A 23,264-nucleotide genomic window follows, 5' to 3' on the forward strand; every position below is an offset into this window, starting at 1 on the left:
CCTGAACGTTCCGCTCCAGTTTCTGAGCATCAGCCGTCACAGACCCCAGTTTAGTTTCTGCATTCGAGTCCTGCAGCAGAGTCTGCTCCGTGTGGTTCAACCTGCGGCTCAGGGCCCCCATCAGGTCGCTGAGGGAACACAGGGATCAGAGGGTTAATCTCAACTGCAGCAGGTTAGACTCCAGATTAAAGTAAGTATTACCTGGCTTGTTGCAGCAGCTCCTGGATCTCGCTCAGCGGTTGTGAGGACGGGTTCTGGTTCAGGATGTTCTGGAGGTCAGTGATGCTCCTCTCCATGCTTTCGACTGACTTCCTGTATGGCCCGCTGACGCCGCTGGCCTTTATGGCGTTCACCTTGTTGACGAGGCGGTGCGTCTGATTGGTCAACTGCCCGATGACCTCATCCCACTCCACGAAGCACTGGTGACAGCGGCGGCAGTCGGGGAAAGTTCCGGAGAAACCCCGAGCGCAGACATCACATCGGGGGCCAGAAACGCCGTCCGCACAGACGCAGTGACCGCTGCCTCGGTTGCACTGCGGCTCCGAGACGCCGCGGGGGTCACAGTCGCACGCTGAGGAGGAAACACACAGGTTAGAGCTCACCTGTCGCCCCGCCACCAGTGATGTCACAGTGTAGCCCGGCCCCCAATGATATCAGAATGATAAAATATGATTTTATTATATTTATTTAATATTCTAAAATTTTATACACACACACAAAAGTCATTTCAAAAATATATCTGTCACTGTCTGTCTGTCTGCTCCTTTTCTCTCTGTGTTGTAGTTTGAACATCCTGTTAAAAAACGAGAATGTTGCTTCCTGTGTGTGTTTAACATCTGGTTTGTATTCCAGTATTTAATTAACATCTTTATCCTCAGAGCCCCCCCCAGAGCTTCAGACTTATTGATTCCAGATGTTTCCGTGGCAGCAGAGAATATTCCCACAGTGACTCAGCAGTTTCTCTGCCATGTTTATATTTACTATCCCTCACTTCCTGTAGTGCTCCGTTTGTCTTGTTATCTGACTTCCTGTTTGGACATGTGCTCAGTGAACGTACCGTGACATGTGACCTCGGGTTCTCCCCAGAACATCTCTCTGCACTCATTGCAGGATCTTCCTCCAAATCCAGGCCGACATGAACACTGTCCGCTGATCTGAGGAGCAGAGGAGGGAGGAGTACTGAGGTCTGATACTTGAGTAAAGTAGAAGTACTCAGGTCTTGTACTTGAGTAAAGTAGAAGTACTCAGGTCTTGTACTTGAGTAAAGTAGAAGTACTCAAATCTTGTACTTGAGTAAAGTAGAAGTACTCAGGTCTTGTACTTGAGTAAAGTAGAAGTACTCAGGTCTTGTACTTGAGTAAAGTAGAAGTACTCAGATCTTGTACTTGAGTAAAGTAGAACTACTCAGATCTTGTACTTGAGTAAAGTAGAAGTACTCAGGTCTTGTACTTGAGTAAAGTAGAAGTACTCAGGTCTTGTACTTGAGTAAAGTAGAAGTACTCAGATCTTGTACTTCAGTAAAGTAGAAGTACTCAGGTCTTGTACTTGAGTAAAGTAGAAGTACTCAGATCTTGTACTTGAGTAAAGTAGAAGTACTCAGATCTTGTTCTTGAGTAAAAGTAGAAGTACTCAGGTCTTGTACTTGAGTAAAGTAGAAGTACTCAGATCTTGTTCTTGAGTAAAAGTAGAAGTACTCAGGTCTTGTACTTGAGTAAAGTAGAAGTACTCAGGTCTTGTACTTGAGTAAAGTAGAAGTACTCAGGTCTTGTACTTGAGTAAAGTAGAAGTACTCAGGTCTTGTACTGAGTAAAGTAGAAGTACTCAGGTCTTGTACTTGAGTAAAGTAGAAGTACTCAGGTCTTGTACTTGAGTAAAGTAGAAGTACTCAGGTCTTGTACTTGAGTAAAGTAGAAGTACTCAGGTCTTGTACTTGAGTAAAGTAGAAGTACTCAGGTCTTGTACTTGAGTAAAGTAGAAGTACCAGAGTGTAGGAATACTCTGTCACAGTGAAAGTATTCTAAATGTTCCTCCAGTGAAAGTAGAAAGTACTCTCCTCTAAATGTACTTAAAGTAGTGACAGTAAAAGTAGTCATTGTCTGATTGGTCCATTTCAGAATAATATCTCTGATATGTTTTAGAATGATTGATCATTAAAGTGTCTCAGAGCTGGTAAAGGTGCAGCTAGTTTGAATGCTTTGTATACTGCAGGGTAGCTGCTGGATTTACTGCAGGTGAACTACAGTCTGATTTAAGGGAGATTATATTCACCATCATTGATCCAGATCTGTAAAGTCACTTAAGGTGTTGAATGCATGTAGTGGAGGAAAAGCACACAGTTGGATAACATGGAAATACTCGTAAAGTACTTTTTACAGTTTGAAGATGTGTTCAGGTACTCACCTCATTGCAGGACGTCCCGTACGAGTGTTGTAGGTTGCAGGCGCAGGACTCGCAGCCACGGCCGCTGCCCAGGTTCCAGCTGTCAGGCTCGCAGCGGTTGCAGTTCTGCCCGGCGACAAGCAGGAGGCAGTGGCACTGCCCACTAACACCATCACAAACACAGTCTGAGGAGGACACACAACTGGACGGATCGCTGCCCAGCCGGTTACACACACACTCTGAAAAGACAAACAAAGTAACACACCATCACACAGAGTCTGAGGGAGGACACACAACATGGTGTTGTACAGTGTTGTACGGTGTTGCGTGGTGTTGTACGGTGTTGCGTGGTGTTGTACGGTGTTGCATGGTGTTGTACGGTGTTGTACGGTGTTGCGTGGTGTTGTACGGTGTTGCGTGGTGTTGTACGGTGTTGCGTGGTGTTGTACGGTGTTGCATGGTGTTGTACGGTGTTGTACGGTGTTGTGTGGTGTTGTACGGTGTTGTACGGTGTTGCGTGGTGTTGTACGGTGTTGCGTGGTGTTGTACGGTGTTGCATGGTGTTGTGTGGTGTTTTACGGTGTTGTGTGGTGTTGTACGGTGTTGTGTGGTGTTGTAGAGTGTTGCGTGGTGTTGTACGGTGTTGTACGGTGTTGCGTGGTGTTGTATAGTGTTGCGTGGTGTTGTACAGTGTTGTACAGTGTTGTACGGTGTTGCGTGGTGTTGTATAGTTTTGCGTGGTGTTGTACAGTGTTGCGTGGTGTTGTAGGGGGTTGCGTGGTGTTGTACAGTGTTGTACGGTGTTGCATGGTGTTGTACGGTGTTGTACGGTGTTGTAGGGGGTTGCGTGGTGTTGTACAGTGTTGCGTGGTGTTGTAGGGGGTTGCGTGGTGTTGTACAGTGTTGTACGGTGTTGCGTGGTGTTGTACGGTGTTGCGTGGTGTTGTACGGTGTTGCGTGGTGTTGTACGGTGTTGCATGGTGTTGTGTGGTGTTTTACGGTGTTGTGTGGTGTTGTACGGTGTTGTGTGGTGTTGTAGAGTGTTGCGTGGTGTTGTACGGTGTTGTACGGTGTTGCGTGGTGTTGTATAGTGTTGCGTGGTGTTGTACAGTGTTGTACAGTGTTGTACGGTGTTGCGTGTGTTGTACAGTGTTGCGTGGTGTTGTAGGGGGTTGCGTGGTGTTGTACAGTGTTGTACGGTGTTGCATGGTGTTGTACGGTGTTGTACGGTGTTGTAGGGGGTTGCGTGGTGTTGTACAGTGTTGTACGGTGTTTGCGTGGTGTTGTACAGTGTTGCGTGGTGTTGTACAGTGTTGTACGGTGTTGCGTGGTGTTGTGCGGTGTTGTACGGTGTTGCGTGGTGTTGTACAGTGTTGTACAGTGTTGTACAGTGTTGCGTGGTGTTGTACAGTGTTGTGTGGTGTTGTACAGTGTTGTGTGGTGTTGTACAGTGTTGCGTGGTGTTGTACGGTGTTGTACGGTGTTGTACAGTGTTGTACAGTGTTGCGTGGTGTTGTAGGGGGTTGTGTGGTGTTGTACAGTGTTTGTGTGGTGTTGTACAGTGTTGCGTGGATTTGTATGGTGTTGCGTGGTGTTATACGGTGTTGTACAGTGTTGCGTGGTGTTGTAGGGGGTTGCGTGGTGTTGTACAGTGTTGTACGGTGTTGCGTGGTGTTGTACAGTGTTGTACAGTGTTGCGTGGTGTTGTACAGTGTTGTACAGGGTTGCGTGGTGTTGTACGGTGTTGTACGGTGTTGTACAGTGTTGCGTGGTGTTGTAGGGGGTTGCGTGGTGTTGTACAGTGTTGTACAGTATTGTACGGTGTTGCGTGGTGTTGTACGGTGTTGTACGGTGTTGCGTGGTGTTGTAGGGGGTTGCGTGGTGTTGTACAGTGTTGTACGGTGTTGCGTGGTGTTGTACAGTGTTGCGTGGTGTTGTACAGTGTTGCGTGGTGTTGTACGGTGTTGTACGGTGTTGCGTGGTGTTGTAGGGGGTTGCGTGGTGTTGTACAGTGTTGTACGGTGTTGCGTGGTGTTGTACAGTGTTGCGTGGTGTTGTACGGTGTTGCGTGGTGTTGTACGGTGTTGTAGGGGGTTGCGTGGTGTTGTACGGTGTTGTACGGTGTTGCGTGGTGTTGTGCAGTGTTGCGTGGTGTTGTACAGTGTTGTACAGTGTTGCGTGGTGTTGTACAGTGTTGTACGGTGTTGTACGGTGTTGCGTGGATTTGTATGGTGTTGCGTGGTGTTGTACGGTGTTGCGTGGTGTTGTACGGTGTTGTACGGTGTTGTACGGTGTTGTACGGTGTTGCGTGGATTTGTATGGTGTTGTACGGTGTTGTACGATGTTGCGTGGATTTGTATGGTGTTGCGTGGTGTTGTGCGGTGTTGCGTGGTGTTGTACGGTGTTGCGTGGTGTTGTGCGGTGTTGCGTGGTGTTGTACGGTGTTGCGTGGTGTTGTGCGGTGTTGCGTGGTGTTGTACGTGTTGTACAGTGTTGCGTGGTGTTGTGCGGTGTTGTACGGTGTTGTACGGTGTTGCGTGGATTTGTATGGTGTTGCGTGGTGTTGTACGGTGTTGCGTGGTGTTGTATGGTGTTGTACGGTGTTGTACGGTGTTGCGTGGATTTGCATGGTGTTGCGTGGTGTTGTACGGTGTTGCGTGGTGTTGTGCGGTGTTGCGTGGTGTTGTACGGTGTTGTGTGGTGTTGTACAGTGTTGCGTGGTGTTGTACAGTGTTGTACGGTGTTGTACGGTGTTGTACAGTGTTGTGCGGTGTTGCGTGGTGTTGTATGGTGTTGTACGGTGTTGTACGGTGTTGCGTGGATTTGTATGGTGTTGCGTGGTGTTGTACCGTGTTGCGTGGTGTTGTGCGGTGTTGCGTGGTGTTGTGCGGTGTTGCGTGGTGTTGTGCGGTGTTGTACAGTGTTGTACGGTGTTGCGTGGATTTGTATGGTGTTGCGTGGTGTTGTACGGTGTTGCGTGGTGTTGTGCGGTGTTGCGTGGTGTTGTATGGTGTTGTACGGTGTTGTACAGTGTTGTGCGGTGTTGCGTGGTGTTGTATGGTGTTGTACGGTGTTGTACAGTGTTGTGCGGTGTTGCGTGGTGTTGTATGGTGTTGTACGGTGTTGTACAGTGTTGTACGGTGTTGCGTGGATTTGTATGGTGTTGCGTGGTGTTGTACGGTGTTGCGTGGTGTTGCGTGGTGTTGTGCGGTGTTGCGTGGTGTTGTACGGTGTTGTGTGGTGTTGTACAGTGTTGTACGGTGTTGTACGGTGTTGTACAGTGTTGTACGGTGTTGTACGGTGTTGTACAGTGTTGTGCGGTGTTGCGTGGTGTTGTACGGTGTTGCGTGGTGTTGTACAGTGTTGTACGGTGTTGTACGGTGTTGTACAGTGTTGTGCGGTGTTGTACGGTGTTGCGTGGTGTTGCGTGGTGTTGTACGGTGTTGCGTGGTGTTGTACAGTGTTGTGCGGTGTTGCGTGGTGTTGTACGGTGTTGCGTGGTGTTGTACAGTGTTGTACGGTGTTGTACGGTGTTGTACAGTGTTGTACAGTGTTGTACGGTGTTGCGTGGATTTGTATGGTGTTGTACGGTGTTGTACGGTGTTGCGTGGATTCGTATGGTGTTGCGTGGTGTTGTACGGTGTTGCGTGGTGTTGTACAGTGTTGTACAGTGTTGTACGGTGTTGTACAGTGTTGTACGGTGTTGCGTGGATTCGTATGGTGTTGCGTGGTGTTGTACGGTGTTGCGTGGTGTTGTACAGTGTTGTACAGTGTTGTACGGTGTTGTACAGTGTTGTACGGTGTTGCGTGGATTCGTATGGTGTTGCGTGGTGTTGTACGGTGTTGCGTGGATTCGTATGGTGTTGCGTGGTGTTGTACGGTGTTGCGTGGATTTGTATGGTGTTGCATGGTGTTGTACGGTGTTGCGTGGTGTTGTACGGTGTTGCGTGGATTCGTATGGTGTTGCGTGGTGTTGCGTGGTGTTGTACGGTGTTGCGTGGATTTGTATGGTGTTGCGTGGTGTTGTACGGTGTTGTACGGTGTTGTACAGTGTTGTACGGTGTTGTACGGTGTTGTGCGGTGTTGTACAGTGTTGTGCGGTGTTGCGTGGTGTTGTACGGTGTTGCGTGGTGTTGTACAGTGTTGTACGGTGTTGTACAGTGTTGTGCGGTGTTGCGTGGTGTTGTACGGTGTTGCGTGGTGTTGTACAGTGTTGTACGGTGTTGTACGGTGTTGTACAGTGTTGTGCGGTGTTGTACGGTGTTGCGTGGTGTTGTACAGTGTTGTGCGGTGTTGTACGGTGTTGTACAGTGTTGTACGGTGTTGCGTGGATTTGTATGGTGTTGCGTGGTGTTGTACGGTGTTGCGTGGTGTTGTACAGTGTTGTACAGTGTTGTACGGTGTTGCGTGGATTCGTATGGTGTTGCGTGGTGTTGTACGGTGTTGCGTGGATTTGTATGGTGTTGTACGGTGTTGCGTGGATTCGTATGGTGTTGCGTGGTGTTGTACGGTGTTGCGTGGATTCGTATGGTGTTGCGTGGTGTTGTACGGTGTTGCGTGGATTTGTATGGTGTTGCGTGGTGTTGTACGGTGTTGCGTGGTGTTGTACGGTGTTGCGTGGATTCGTATGGTGTTGCGTGGTGTTGTACGGTGTTGCGTGGATTTGTATGGTGTTGCGTGGTGTTGTACGGTGTTGTACGGTGTTGTACAGTGTTGTACGGTGTTGTACGGTGTTGTGCGGTGTTGTACAGTGTTGTGCGGTGTTGCGTGGTGTTGTACGGTGTTGCGTGGTGTTGTACAGTGTTGTACGGTGTTGTACGGTGTTGTACAGTGTTGTGCGGTGTTGCGTGGTGTTGTACGGTGTTGCGTGGTGTTGTACGGTGTTGCGTGGTGTTGTACAGTGTTGTACAGTGTTGTACGGTGTTGTACAGTGTTGTACGGTGTTGCGTGGTGTTGTACGGTGTTGCGTGGATTTGTATGGTGTTGTACGGTGTTGCGTGAATTCGTATGGTGTTGCGTGGTGTTGTACGGTGTTGCGTGGATTTGTATGGTGTTGTACGGTGTTGCGTGAATTCGTATGGTGTTGCGTGGTGTTGTACGGTGTTGCGTGGATTCGTACGGTGTTGCGTGGTGTTGTACGGTGTTGCGTGGATTCGTATGGTGTTGCGTGGTGTTGTACGGTGTTGCGTGGATTTGTATGGTGTTGCGTGGTGTTGTACGGTGTTGCGTGGTGTTGTACGGTGTTGCGTGGATTTGTATGGTGTTGCGTGGATTCGTATGGTGTTGCGTGGTGTTGTACGGTGTTGCGTGGATTTGTATGGTGTTGTACGGTGTTGCGTGGATTCGTATGGTGTTGCGTGGTGTTGTACGGTGTTGCGTGGATTTGTATGGTGTTGCGTGGTGTCGTACGGTGTTGGGTGGTGTTGTACGGTGTTGCATAGCGTGGCCACGGTGACCAGAGCACTCACTCCTGCAGTCCTGCATCAGGGCGTTTCCGTAGTAACCGGGGCTGCAGCGCTCGCAGGCGGAGCCCTCGCTGTGGTAGTGGCAGCGCAGACACTGCCCGGTCCGAGCGTCGCATGACTCGGGGTCCAGCATGTCGATGTTGTTGTTGCACTGGCAGGGCTGACACTTTCCCCCAGCCTCCCCGGGGTTTCCATAGTAACCAGGTGAGCACTCATCACAGCGAGCCCCTGCAGAGACACAGAGACAGTTTTATATTATTTATATACATATCTAAGCTTCTGTACACCAGCACACACACTTCCTGTTTCTACCTTCTCTGTTCTACTGGGGCTTTGTTTGAAGGGGGGTCTACAAATACAGTCAGCCAATCAGAAAGCAGCATACCTTCCTAGCACCCTCAGGAGGAAGATAGTGTTAGATTTCTTTCTGGCAGTAATAACAGAGACTCATCACACCCCCCTCTGCCTGCCCCCCTCCAGGCATGGAAACTGTTGGCCTCACTCAGAAAGCTTCCTGCTGAGAGCCTCTAATCACCTGATCCTTCAGGGAACTCTGGGATCCTCAGCACCAAACCCAGGAGAGCGTCCAGGAGGAGGGACCTCTGTACCTGTCTCAGTGTCAGTATGGTGTACCTCTGTACCTGTCTCAGTGTCAGTATGGTGTACCTCTGTACCTGTCTCAGTGTCAGTATGGTGTACCTCTGTACCTGTCTCAGTGTCAGTATGGTGTACCTCTGTACCTGTCTCAGTGTCAGTATGGTGTACCTCTGTACCTGTCTCAGTGTCAGTATGGTGTACCTCTGTACCTGTCTCAGTGTTAGTATGGTGTACCTCTGTATCCCGTGTTGCAGACACAGACAGCGTGCTGAGAGTCTTCGCCACGGTAACAGCTATCTGAAAACTGTCGCAGGCTTCCGGGGCCGTCGGGACATCTGCAAGGCCGACAGTGGTCACCTGACCCCAACACTGGGTTGCCATAGTAACCATCCAGACACCTTGGGAGAGAAGGGGTAGCTCACCTGTCAGGTATGCTGTGTAAAGGTGTGTCTCACCTGACAGGTATGTTGTGTAAAGGTGTGTCTCACCTGTCGCAGGCGTGTCCGGTGCTGTGCTCCCTGCAGAGGAGGCAGCGGCCGCTGTGGGGCTCGCAGGTGTCGCTGTGGCCGTTGCAGCTGCAGGGTCTGCAGGTGGGGAAGCCCCAGTGTCCCGGCAGGCAACGATCACACTGCCGGCTGGACGCTCCCGACACACACACACACTGCCCGCTCAGCTGATCACAGAAGGAACTCTGTGAACCCTGAGGGTCACACGTACACGCTGCACACGCGCACACACACACACACACAAATACACAGTTCACTTTACATTATGTATGCTCAGCTGAACTGCAAAGTGTTATTAATGATGTCACAGTGAATGCTGACCTCTGCAGCCATTGGGTCCGAACTGGAAGGTGGTCGGGCTGCAGGAGTCGCAGTTCCTGCCCGACACGTTGGGCCGGCAGCGGCACTGCCCGCCGCTCGGATCACACACCGTGCTCAAAGAGCCCTGAGGATCACACTGGCATTCTGGGAAATGGAGGATGACACAAAAGACACGTTAGAGGAGCACAATGTTAACAGAAGAGAACAATATCCTGAGAGAGCCGGAGGACTGAGGACCTCCGAGGTGAACTCTTTAAGGTGGAGTCTTTAAGGTGGACCCTTTAAGGTGGACCCTTTAAGGTGGACCCCTTTAAGGTGAACCCTTTAAGGTGAACCCTTTAAGGTGGAGTCTTTAAGGTGGACCCTTTAAGGTGGACCCTTTAAGGTGAACTCTTTAAGGTGGAGTCTTTAAGGTGGACCCTTTAAGGTGGACCCTTTAAGGTGGACCCTTTAAGGTGAACCCTTTAAGGTGAACCCTTTAAGGTGGAGTCTTTAAGGTGACCCTTTAAGGTGGACCCTTTAAGGTGGACCCTTTAAGGTGAACTCTTTAAGGTGAACCCTTTAAGGTGAACCCTTTAAGGTGGAGTCTTTAAGGTGGACCCTTTAAGGTGAACCCTTTAAGGTGAACTCTTTAAGGTGACCCTTTAAGGTGGACCCTTTAAGGTGACCCTTTAAGGTGGACTCTTTAAGGTGAACTCTTTAAGGTGGACCCTTTAAGGTGGACCCTTTAAGGTGAACCCTTTAAGGTGAACTCTTTAAGGTGGACCCTTTAAGGTGAACCCTTTAAGGTGAACTCTTTAAGGTGGACCCTTTAAGGTGGACCCTTTAAGGTGGACCCTTTAAGGTGGACTCTTTAAGGTGAACTCTTTAAGGTGGACCCTTTAAGGTGGACCCTTTAAGGTGGACTCTTTAAGGTGAACTCTTTAAGGTGGATTCTTTAAGGTGAACTCTTTAAGGTGAACTCTTTAAGGTGAACCCTTTAAGGTGAGTCTTTAAGGTGGAGTCTTTAAGGTGAACCCTTTAAGGTGAACTCTTTAAGGTGGAGTCTTTAAGGTGGAGTCTTTAAGGTGAACCCTTTAAGGTGGATTCTTTAAGGTGAACTCTTTAAGGTGAACTCTTAAGGTGAACTCTTAAGGTGAACTCTTTAAGGTGAACTCTTTAAGGTGGAGTCTTTAAGGTGAACTCTTTAAGGTGAACTCTTTAAGGTGAACCCTTTAAGGTGGAGTCTTTAAGGTGGAGTCTTTAAGGTGAACTCTTTAAGGTGAACTCTTTAAGGTGGAGTCTTTAAGGTGGAGTCTTTAAGGTGAACCCTTTAAGGTGGATTCTTTAAGGTGAACTCTTTAAGGTGGATTCTTTAAGGTGAACTCTTTAAGGTGGATTCTTTAAGGTGAACCCTTTAAGGTGGAAGTCTTTAAGGTGAACTCTTTAAGGTGAACTCTTTAAGGTGAACTCTTTAAGGTGAACTCTTTAAGGTGAACCCTTTAAGGTGGACTCTTTAAGGTGGACCCTTTAAAGGTGGAGTCTTTAAGGTGAACCCTTTAAGGTGAACCCTTTAAGGTGAACTCTTTAAGGTGAACTCTTTAAGGTGAACTCTTTAAGGTGAACTCTTTAAGGTGAACCCTTTAAGGTGAACTCTTTAAGGTGAACCCTTTAAGGTGAACTCTTTAAGGTGAACCCTTTAAGGTGAACTTTTTAAGGTGGACCCTTTAAGGTGGACCCTTTAAGGTGGACCCTTTAAGGTGGACTCTTTAAGGTGAACCCTTTAAGGTGGACCCTTTAAGGTGAACCCTTTAAGGTGGATTTTTTAAGGTGAACTCTTTAAGGTGAACTCTTTAAGGTGAACTCTTTAAGGTGAACCCTTTAAGGTGGAGTCTTTAAGGTGGATTCTTTAAGGTGAACCCTTTAAGGTGGAGTCTTTAAGGTGAACTCTTTAAGGTGAACTCTTTAAGGTGAACTCTTTGAGGTGGATTCTTTAAGGTGGACCCTTTAAGGTGGAGTCTTTAAGGTGGAGTCTTTAAGGTGAACCCTTTAAGGTGGATTCTTTAAGGTGAACTCTTTAAGGTGGATTCTTTAAGGTGAACCCTTTAAGGTGAACTCTTTAAGGTGAACTCTTTAAGGTGGAGTCTTTAAGGTGGACCCTTTAAGGTGAACTCTTTAAGGTGGACCCTTTAAGGTGGACTCTTTAAGGTGAACTCTTTAAGGTGGATCCTTTAAGGTGGACCCTTTAAGGTGGACCCTTTAAGGTGGACCCTTTAAGGTGGACCCTTTAAGGTGAACTCTTTAAGGTGAACTCTTTAAGGTTGAGTCTTTAAGGTGAACCCTTTAAGGTGAACTCTTTAAGGTGAACCCTTTAAGGTGAACCCTTTAAGGTGAACTCTTTAAGGTGAACTCTTTAAGGTGAACCCTTTAAGGTGGACCCTTTAAGGTGAACTCTTTAAGGTGGACCCTTTAAGGTGGAGTCTTTAAGGTGAACCCTTTAAGGTGAACCCTTTAAGGTGAACTCTTTAAGGTGAACCCTTTAAGGTGGACCCTTTAAGGTGGACCCTTTAAGGTGGACTCTTTAAGGTGAACTCTTTAAGGTGGACCCTTTAAGGTGGACCCTTTAAGGTGGACCCTTTAAGGTGAACCCTTTAAGGTGGATTCTTTAAGGTGAACTCTTTAAGGTGAACTCTTTAAGGTGGAGTCTTTAAGGTGAACTCTTTAAGGTGAACTCTTTAAGGTGAACCCTTTAAGGTGGAGTCTTTAAGGTGGAGTCTTTAAGGTGAACTCTTTAAGGTGAACTCTTTAAGGTGGAGTCTTTAAGGTGGAGTCTTTAAGGTGAACCCTTTAAGGTGGATTCTTTAAGGTGAACTCTTTAAGGTGGATTCTTTAAGGTGAACTCTTTAAGGTGGATTCTTTAAGGTGAACCCTTTAAGGTGGAGTCTTTAAGGTGAACTCTTTAAGGTGGATTCTTTAAGGTGAACTCTTTAAGGTGGAGTCTTTAAGGTGGAGTCTTTAAGGTGGACCCTTTAAGGTGGAGTCTTAAGGTGAACCCTTTAAGGTGAACTCTTTAAGGTGAACTCTTTAAGGTGGATTCTTTAAGGTGGACCCTTTAAGGTGGACCCTTTAAGGTGGACCCTTTAAGGTGGAGTCTTTAAGGTGAACTCTTTAAGGTGGACCCTTTAAGGTGGAGTCTTTAAGGTGGAGTCTTTAAGGTGGATTCTTTAAGGTGGACCCTTTAAGGTGAACTCTTTAAGGTGAACTCTTTAAGGTGGAGTCTTTAAGGTGGACCCTTTAAGGTGAACTCTTTAAGGTGAACCCTTTAAGGTGGAGTCTTTAAGGTGGACCCTTTAAGGTGGACCCTTTAAGGTGGAGTCTTTAAGGTGAACTCTTTAAGGTGGACCCTTTAAGGTGGAGTCTTTAAGGTGGACTCTTTAAGGTGGACCCTTTAAGGTGGAGTCTTTAAGGTGGAGTCTTTAAGGTGGATTCTTTAAGGTGGACCCTTTAAGGTGAACTCTTTAAGGTGAACTCTTTAAGGTGAACTCTTTAAGGTGGAGTCTTTAAGGTGGATTCTTTAAGGTGGACCCTTTAAGGTGGAGTCTTTAAGGTGGACCCTTTAAGGTGGAGTCTTTAAGGTGGATTCTTTAAGGTGGACCCTTTAAGGTGGAGTCTTTAAGGTGGACCCTTTAAGGTGGAGTCTTTAAGGTGGAGTCTTTAAGGTGGAGTCTTTAAGGTGGAGTCTTTAAGGTGGAGTCTTTAAGGTGGACCCTTTAAGGTGAACTCTTTAAGGTGGATTCTTTAAGGTGGACCCTTTAAGGTGGACCCTTTAAGGTGGAGTCTTTAAGGTGAACTCTTTAAGGTGGACTCTTTAAGGTGGACCCTTTAAGGTGAACCCTTTAAGGTGGAGTCTTTAAGGTGGACCCTTTAAGGTGGAGTCTTTAAGGTGAACCCTTTAAGGTGAACTCTTTAAGGTGAACTCTTTAAGGTGGATTCTTTAAGGTGGACCCTTTAAGGTGGACCCTTTAAGGTGGACCCTTTAAGGTGGAGTCTTTAAGGTGAACTCTTTAAGGTGGACCCTTTAAGGTGGAGTCTTTAAGGTGGAGTCTTTAAGGTGGATTCTTTAAGGTGGACCCTTTAAGGTGAACTCTTTAAGGTGAACTCTTTAAGGTGGAGTCTTTAAGGTGGACCCTTTAAGGTGAACTCTTTAAGGTGAACCCTTTAAGGTGGAGTCTTTAAGGTGGACCCTTTAAGGTGGACCCTTTAAGGTGGAGTCTTTAAGGTGAACTCTTTAAGGTGGACCCTTTAAGGTGGAGTCTTTAAGGTGGACTCTTTAAGGTGGACCCTTTAAGGTGGAGTCTTTAAGGTGGAGTCTTTAAGGTGGATTCTTTAAGGTGGACCCTTTAAGGTGAACTCTTTAAGGTGAACTCTTTAAGGTGAACTCTTTAAGGTGGAGTCTTTAAGGTGGATTCTTTAAGGTGGACCCTTTAAGGTGGAGTCTTTAAGGTGGACCCTTTAAGGTGGACCCTTTAAGGTGGAGTCTTTAAGGTGGACCCTTTAAGGTGGAGTCTTTAAGGAGGATCTTTAAGGTGGACCCTTTAAGGTGGAAGTCTTTAAGGTGAACTCTTTAAGGTGGAGTCTTTAAGGTGGATTCTTTAAGGTGGACCACTTTAAGGTGGAGTCTTTAAGGTGGACCCTTTAAGGTGGAGTCTTTAAGGTGGATTGAGCTTTAAGGTGGAGTCTTTAGGTGGAGTCTTTAAGGTGGAGTCTTTAAGGTGGAGTCTTTAAGGTGGACCCTTTAAGGTGACTCCTTTAAGGTGGACCCTTTAAGGTGGACCCTTTAAGGTGGAGTCTTTAAGGTGACTCTTTAAGGTGGACCCTTTAAGTTGTGAGTCGTTTAAGGTGGACCCTTTAAGGTGGAGTCTTTAAGGTGGATTCTTTAAGGTGGACCCTTTAAGGTGGAGTCTTTAAGGTGGAGTCTTTTAAGGTGGACCCCTTTAGGTGGAGTCTTTAAGGTGGACCCTTTAAGGTGGAGTCTTTAAGGTGAACTCTTTAAGGTGGACCCTTTAAGGTGGAGTCTTTAAGGTGGACCCTTTAAGGTGGAGTCTTTAAGGTGGATTCTTTAAGGTGGACCCTTTAAGGTGGAGTCTTTAAGGTGGACCCTTTAAGGTGGAGTCTTTAAGGTGGACGTCTTTAAGGTGGAGTCTTTAAGGTGGAGTCTTTAAGGTGGAGTCTTTAAGGTGGAGTCTTTAAGGTGGACCCTTAAGGTGAACTCTTTAAGGTGGATTCTTTAAGGTGGACCCTTTAAGGTGGGACCCTTTAAGGTGGAGTCTTTAAGGTGAACTCTTTAAGGTGGACTCTTTAAGGTGGACCCTTTAAGGTGGACCCTTTAAGGTGGACTCTTTAAGGTGGAGTCTTTAAGGTGGAGTCTTTAAGGTGGAGTCTTTAAGGTGGACCCTTTAAGGTGGAGTCTTTAAGGTGGACTCTTTAAGGTGGACCCTTTAAGGTGAACTCTTTAAGGTGAACTCTTTAAGGTGGACCCTTTAAGGTGGACCCTTTAAGGTGGACTCTTTAAGGTGGACCCTTTAAGGTGGAGTCTTTAAGGTGAACCCTTTAAGGTGGACTCTTTAAGGTGGACCCTTTAAGGTGGAGTCTTTAAGGTGGACCCTTTAAGGTGGAGTCTTTAAGGTGGATTCTTTAAGGTGGACCCTTTAAGGTGGAGTCTTTAAGGTGGACCCTTTAAGGTGGACCCTTTAAGGTGGAGTCTTTAAGGTGGAGTCTTTAAGGTGGAGTCTTTAAGGTGGACCCTTTAAGGTGAACTCTTTAAGGTGGATTCTTTAAGGTGGACCCTTTAAGGTGGAGTCTTTAAGGTGGACCCTTTAAGGTGGACCCTTTAAGGTGAACTCTTTAAGGTGGACTCTTTAAGGTGGACCCTTTAAGGTGGAGTCTTTAAGGTGGGCTCTTTAAGGTGAACTCTTTAAGGTGGATTCTTTAAGGTGGACCCTTTAAGGTGGAGTCTTTAAGGTGGAGTCTTTAAGGTGGACTCTTTAAGGTGGAGTCTTTAAGGTGGACCCTTTAAGGTGAATTCTTTAAGGTGGATTCTTTAAGGTGGACCCTTTAAGGTGGACCCTTTAAGGTGGAGTCTTTAAGGTGAACTCTTTAAGGTGAACTCTTTAAGGTGGACTCTTTAAGGTGAACTCTTTAAGGTGAACTCTTTAAGGTGGATTCTTTAAGGTGGACTCTTTAAGGTGGAGTCTTTAAGGTGGACCCTTTAAGGTGGAGTCTTTAAGGTGGAGTCTTTAAGGTGAACTCTTTAAGGTGAACTCTTTAAGGTGAACTCTTTAAGGTGGATTCTTTAAGGTGGACCCTTTAAGGTGGACTCTTTAAGGTGGAGTCTTTAAGGTGGACCCTTTAAGGTGGAGTCTTTAAGGTGGAGTCTTTAAGGTGAACTCTTTAAGGTGAACTCTTTAAGGTGAACTCTTTAAGGTGAACCCTTTAAGGTGGACTCTTTAAGGTGGAGTCTTTAAGGTGGACCCTTTAAGGTGAACCCTTTAAGGTGAACTCTTTAAGGTGGAGTCTTTAAGGTGGAGTCTTTAAGGTGGACTCTTTAAGGTGGACTCTTTAAGGTGGACCCTTTAAGGTGGACTCTTTAAGGTGGAGTCTTTAAGGTGGACTCTTTAAGGTGGACTCTTTAAGGTGGATTCTTTAAGGTGGACTCTTTAAGGTGGAGTCTTTAAGGTGGAGTCTTTAAGGTGGACTCTTTAAGGTGGACTCTTTAAGGTGAACTCTTTAAGGTGGACCCTTTAAGGTGGAGTCTTTAAGGTGGAGTCTTTAAGGTGGACTCTTTAAGGTGGAGTCTTTAAGGTGGACCCTTTAAGGTGAACCCTTTAAGGTGGAGTCTTTAAGGTGGACTCTTTAAGGTGAACTCTTTAAGGTGGAGTCTTTAAGGTGGACTCTTTAAGGTGGAGTCTTTAAGGTGGACCCTTTAAGGTGGAGTCTTTAAGGTGGAGTCTTTAAGGTGGACTCTTTAAGGTGGACTCTTTAAGGTGAACTCTTTAAGGTGGACCCTTTAAGGTGGACCCTTTAAGGTGGACTCTTTAAGGTGAACTCTTTAAGGTGAACCCTTTAAGGTGAACCCTTTAAGGTGGAGTCTTTAAGGTGGACTCTTTAAGGTGGAGTCTTTAAGGTGGACCCTTTAAGGTGGAGTCTTTAAGGTGGACTCTTTAAGGTGGAGTCTTTAAGGTGGAGTCTTTAAGGTGGACTCTTTAAGGTGGACCCTTTAAGGTGGACTCTTTAAGGTGGACTCTTTAAGGTGGACTCTTTAAGGTGGACTCTTTAAGGTGGACCCTTTAAGGTGGAGTCTTTAAGGTGGAGTCTTTAAGGTGGACTCTTTAAGGTGGACTCTTTAAGGTGAACTCTTTAAGGTGGACCCTTTAAGGTGGAGTCTTTAAGGTGGACTCTTTAAGGTGAACCCTTTAAGGTGGAGTCTTTAAGGTGGACTCTTTAAGGTGGACTCTTTAAGGTGGACTCTTTAAGGTGGACCCTTTAAGGTGGAGTCTTTAAGGTGGAGTCTTTAAGGTGCACCCTTTAAGGTGCCTACCTTTTGCTCCCTGGTGCAGCATGGCGGAGATGCTGAAGATGAAGTTCCTGCAGATGTCGGTGGTCTGAGACTTGATGACGCTCTGACTATTTTCCAGACAGCGGTAACGCTGAAACGTTTCCCAGCCGTTGTTTCCACTGGAGTACCCCCCCTCTGAAGAGAAGATCTCCAGGTTCTTACAGTGAGGCATCAGCACGATCTGCAGAAGAATAAGAAGAGACTGAGACATTAGTGTGTGTGTGTGTGTGTGTGTGTGTGTGTGTGTGTGTGTGTGTGTGTGTGTGTGTGTGTGTGTGTGTGTGTGTGTGTGTGTGTGTGTGTGTGTGTGTGTGTGTGTGTGTGTGATGTCCTCACCGAATCGATCAGTGTGTATGGAGACTGCACTTCACTGAGAGGAGAGTACAGTGGCAGACTGAGACGCACCGTGTAGTTCAGAGACGCCTCGAAACACACCGGGCGGGACAGGGACACGTGTCTGAATACAGTCCATAATACACAGTGTTATACAGACCATAATACACAGTGTTATACAGACCATAATACACAGTGTTATACAGACCATAATACACAGTGTTATACAGACCATAATACACAGTGTTATACAGACCATAATACACAGTGTTATACAGACCATAATACACAGTGTTATACAGACCATAACACACAGTGTTATACAGACCATAATACACAGTGTTATTACCGGGAGCCGGGGTGCAGGGAGGTCGTCTGGTGGTCGTCGTCGGGAACGGTGTTGACGCAGCGACTGTCTGCTCTGATTGGTCCAGGTCTCAGCACGGTCATCAGGACCTCCTCCCATTGGTCTGGCAGCTGTGGCCCCAACACACACACACACACACACACACACACACACACACTTTACTTGGTATTCTACTCTGGGAGCCCCCTCCTCCCGCCGCATGCAGGAAGCTACACCTGTCCGCCAGCACCCAATCACATGTTGGTGTTCTGCCGGGCGGAGTCCTACCTGAGGCTCGTAGCGGATGAGGATGTCGTACTCCATGGAGTGGGGGATATTGTCCACCGTGAACTCCAGGAAGGCTCCCTCAGGAACGTTGACCAGGCCCACACCTGTCCAGGTGGGACTGCGGTCTAGAGGGTGGGGCCGCTGCACCACAGACACTCCCTGCAGAACCACAGAGGGCTAATGCTTGCGAAACATGGAAAAATCAGTGGTCCCAACACAGATCCCTGAGGAACCTCAGAAGACATCTGAACTATAAAGTGTTTTAGAAACCAGCTGAAAGATTTAAGTCACGTTACTATGACAACAGTTTATTCATCTTGTTCTTCTCGTTGGGAGGAAGGTATATTTGTATCATGGTTTAGTTCTGATTACTCAGCTGATCAGCAGAGACTCACCGGTCCGAAGAGGGCGTCCTCTGCCTCGTAGGTGTAGTGATCCAGAGCCATGAAGTAGAAACCCGACTCCACCTGATCACAGCGCCGGCCAAACATGTGATCCCTGCACACACACTGACCGCTCACCTGGTTGCACCTACACACACACACACACACACAAAGTTAAGAACTAAAAAAGCAAAGACAATAGAAACTGAACGATGGATAGTGGGATATTTTAAGCACAGATGAATTGGTAGTGTTATTTTAAAGGTGCCCTGTGTCTTCCAGTCTGCCCTAAGACCGCAGAAGAAGAGCTGCAGCACTGAGGGTCTGCTGTGTGGTGTTCCTGCAGCGTCTTTACATGGTATATCCGATGATCGGCAGTGTGTGGATCCAGCAGCAGCGACATGCTTACCCTGTGTGTGCGGAGCATCATGTTCACCTTTAAACAGCCTCTATATTAAACATGTGGACTCACTGGTTGTTGACGGCTCCCCCGAGATCACAGTCACACGGTCTGCAGCCGTCCATATCATTACTGAGACCCCAGTATTCAGCCTGAAACACACACACGACTCCTCAGATTGTATAGAAGTCTTTGAGAACATGTTCCTGCTTCTCTCTGGATGTATTACCTCAGATTGTAAAGAAGACTATGAGGAAACACTTATTCAATGTGGATTTTCTCACCACACACTGGTCACAGTCTCGTCCAATCACCAGACGTTTACAGAAACAACTTCCTGTTTCACTGTCGCAGGTATTTTCTCCAGGAAGTGTTCCCAAAGAGCTGCAGGTACACACTGAAACACAGTAATAATACACACTGAAACACAGTACTAATACACACTGAAACACAGTACTAATACACACTGAAACACAGTAATAATACGCACTGAAACACAGTACTAATACACACTGAAACACAGTAATACACACTGAAACACAGTACTAATACACACTGAAACACAGTACTAATACACACTGAAACACAGTAATACACACTGAAACACAGTACTAATACACACTGAAACACAGTACTAATACACACTGAAACACAGTAATACACACTGAAACACAGTACTAATACACACTGAAACACAGTACTAATACACACTGAAACACAGTAATAATACACACTGAAACACAGTACTAATACACACTGAAACACAGTGCTAATACACACTGAAACACAGTACTAATACACACTGAAACACAGTAATAATACACACTGAAACACAGTACTAATACACACTGAAACACAGTACTAATACACACTGAAACACAGTACTAATACACACTGAAACACAGTACTAATACACACTGAAACACAGTAATACACACTGAAACACAGTACTAATACTCATACCCGTGCAGCCCCCCCGGCTCAGGCCGTACGTGTTGTGCCTGCAGCGCTCGCAGCGCTCTCCCTCCACGTTGACTCGACAGCGACACTGACCAGAGATCAGCCCGAGCCGCACGTCCGTCAGCGAATCACAGAGACCTTCATTCAGAGAACCAACTGGATCACAGCTGCAGGCTACACACACACACACACACACACACACACACACACACACACACACACACACACACGGTTAATAGGGCCCTGTCCCTGTGGTAAAGGAAGTATTTCTGTGAACCTCAGGAGAGTAAATGCATCACGCAGCGCTGTGTGTACTCTGTGTGTACTCTGTGTGTACTCTGTGTGTACTCTGTGTGTACTCTGTGTGTACTCTGTGTGTATTGTGTGTACTCTGTGTGTACTCTGTGTGTATTGTGTGTACTCTGTGTGTACTCTGTGTGTATTGTGTGTACTCTGTGTGTACTCTGTGTGTATTGTGTGTACTCTGTGTGTACTCTGTGTGTATTGTGTGTACTCTGTGTGTACTCTGTGTGTACTCTCTGGGTACTCTCTGGGTACTCTTTGTGTACTCTGTGTATTCTGTGTACTCTGTGTGTACTCTGTGTGTACTCTCTGTGTACTCTGTGTGTACTCTGTGTGTACTCTCTGTGTGTACTCTCTGTGTACTCTCTGGGTACTCTGTGTATTCTGTGTACTCTCTGGGTACTCTCTGTGTACTCTCTGGGTACTCTATGTGTACTCTGTGTGTACTCTGTGTGTACTCTCTGTGTGTACTCTGTGTGTATTGTGTGTACTCTGTGTGTACTCTGTGTGTACTCTCTGGGTACTCTCTGGGTGCTCTTCGTGTACTCTGTGTATTCTGTGTACTCTGTGTGTACTCTGTGTGTACTCTCTGTGTACTCTCTGGGTACTCTGTGTATTCTGTGTACTCTCTGGGTACTCTCTGTGTACTCTCTGGGTACTCTATGTGTACTCTGTGTGTACTCTGTGTGTACTCTCTGTGTGTACTCTGTGTGTATTGTGTGTACTCTGTGTGTATTGTGTGTACTCTGTGTGTACTCTCTGTGTACTCTCTGGGTACTCTCTGGGTACTCTTTGTGTACTCTGTGTATTCTGTGTACTCTGTGTGTACTCTGTGTGTACTCTCTGTGTACTCTCTGGGTACTCTGTGTATTCTGTGTACTCTCTGGGTACTCTCTGTGTACTCTCTGGGTACTCTATGTGTACTCCGTGTATTCTGTGTACTCTCTGGGTACTCTGTGTGTACTCTCTGTGTGTACTTACGTTGGCAGATGTTGGGGTCCCGTACGTCCCTCTCCAGATGTTGGAAGTAGAACGGTCTGCATCGCTCACAGCTGTTTCCTGCCGTGTTGTGTTGACAATCGTCACAGACCCCCCCGCTGACGTTTCCTGACGCCACGAACACCGCCTCGTCGAAGTGACATGAGTCCGAGTGCTGGTTACAGTTACATTCTGCAGACACCATCAAAGAAGAGAGGACACTCAGAGACCAGTAGAGGGCAGTGGAGAGCAGTAGAGACCAGTAGAGAGCTGTAAAGATCAGTAGAGACCAGAAGAGAGCAGTAAAGAGCAGTAAAGATCAGTAGAGGCCAGTAGAGACCAGTAAAGATCAGTAGAGACCAGGAGAGAGCAGTAAAGAGCAGTAGAGATCAGTAGAAACCAGCAGAGACCAGTAAAGAGCAGTAAAGAGCAGTAGAAACCAGCAGAGACCAGTAGAGAGCAGTAAAGATCAGTAGAGAGCAGAGAGAGCAGCAGAGAGCAGCAGAGAGCAGTAAAGATCAGTAAAGATCAGCAGAGAGCAGTAGACAGCAGTAGAGACCAGTAAAGACCAGTAAAGAGCAGTAAAGATCAGTAGACAGCAGTAGAGACCAGTAAAGACCAGTAAAGAGCAGTAAAGATCAGTAGACAGCAGTAGAGACCAGTAAAGACCAGTAAAGAGCAGTAAAGATCAGTAGAGAGCAGTAGAGACCAGTAAAGACCAGTAAAGAGCAGTAAAGATCAGCAGAGAGCAGTAGACAGCAGTAGAGACCAGTAAAGACCAGTAAAGAGCAGTAAAGATCAGTAGAGACCAGCAGAGACCAGCAGAGAGCAGTAGACAGCAGTAGAGACCAGTAGAGACCAGTAAAGACCAGTAAAGAGCCGTAAAGATCAGTAGAGACCAGCAGAGAGCAGTAGAGACCAGCAGAGAGCAGTAGAGAGAGAGCAACGAGTGGTGCTGAGGAAGTGTCTGCATCTCTCCCAGATGAACTGAACACATTTTATGCACGCTTTGAGAAGCCCCCGGCTGTGGAGGCACAAAAGGCCCAGGATCCCTGCTCACTGGTTTTAACCAGTGCAGATGTGTGTAGATCTCTGGAAAGGATCAACGCACACAGGGCTCCAGGACCTGATGGCATCCCTGGCCGTGCTCTCAAGGTGTGTGCAGTTCAGCTGGCAGATGTGTTCACAGACATTTTCAATAGGTCACTGCTCCAGTCTGTAGTCCCCACATGTTTTAAAGAGTCCATCATTGTCCCTGTCCCCAAAAAGACAAAACCCATCTGCCTCAATGACTACCGCCCAGTTGCACTCACCTCCATCATCATGAAGTGCTTTGAGCGGTTAGTCAAACCCTTTATCACCTCCTCCCTCCCTGACTCACTGGACCCCCTGCAGTTTGCCTACAGAGCAAACAGGTCCACGGATGATGCCATCTCCCTCACCCTCCACACTGCCCTCTCCCACCTGGACCAGAGGAACACTTCTGTGAGAATGCTGTTCATTGACTACAGTTCAGCATTCAACACCATTGTGCCCTCCAAGCTCATCATTAAGCTCGGGCTCAACAGTGCCCTCTGACTGGATCCTGAGCTTCCTGACGGGCAGATCCCAGGCAGTGTGGATGGGGAACATCACATCCTCCACCTTGACCCTCAACACCGGAGCCCCTCAGGGTTGTGTGCTCAGCCCTCTCCTCTACTCCCTGTTCACGCACGACTGCGTGGCCACACACAGCTCCAACACCATCATCAAGTTTGCTGACGACACGACCGCCATCGGCCTGATCACAGACGGCGACGAGACGGCGTACAGAGAGGAGGTCAGAGCCCTGACATCTTGGTGCCAGGACAACAACCTCCATCTCAACGTCAGCAAAACAAAGGAGCTGATTGTGGACTACAGGAAGAGGCAGAGAGAGGCACACACACCCATCACCATCGACGGGACTCCTGTGGAGAGAGTCAGCAGCTTCAGGTTCCTCGGGGTAAACATCAGCGAGGACCTGACATGGACACATCACACCAGGGTCATATCCAAGACGGCTCGACAGCGGCTCTTCTTCCTCCGCAGGCTGCGGAAGTTCAACATGGACTCCAGGATACTCTGCAACTTCTACAGGTGCACCATCGAGAGTATCCTGACTGGCTGCATCACCGCCTGGTATGGCAGTTGCACCGCCCTCAACCGTAAGACTCTACAGAGGGTGGTGAAAACTGCTCAGCACATCACCAGGACGGAGCTGCCATCCATGGAGGACCTCTACACCCAGCGGTGTAGGAAGAAGGCCGGTAGGATATTAAAGGACCCCCATCACCCCAGCAACAATCTGTTCTGTCTGCTGCCGTCTGGCAGACGGTACCGCAGCATCCGGACCAAGACCACCAGACTCAGAGACAGTTTTATACCACAGG

The 23,264-nt window shown here is 47.4% G+C and overlaps 1 pseudogene; it reads right to left on the minus strand.

The window, feature by feature from the left end:
* LOC134879346 (laminin subunit beta-1-like) overlaps window positions 1-23,264 on the minus strand; it is a 42,653-nt pseudogene that overhangs the window by 9,442 nt on the left and 9,947 nt on the right.

Source organism: Eleginops maclovinus, chromosome 2 (assembly GCF_036324505.1).
Source record: "Eleginops maclovinus isolate JMC-PN-2008 ecotype Puerto Natales chromosome 2, JC_Emac_rtc_rv5, whole genome shotgun sequence".
Taxonomy (NCBI): Eukaryota; Metazoa; Chordata; class Actinopteri; order Perciformes; family Eleginopidae; genus Eleginops; species Eleginops maclovinus.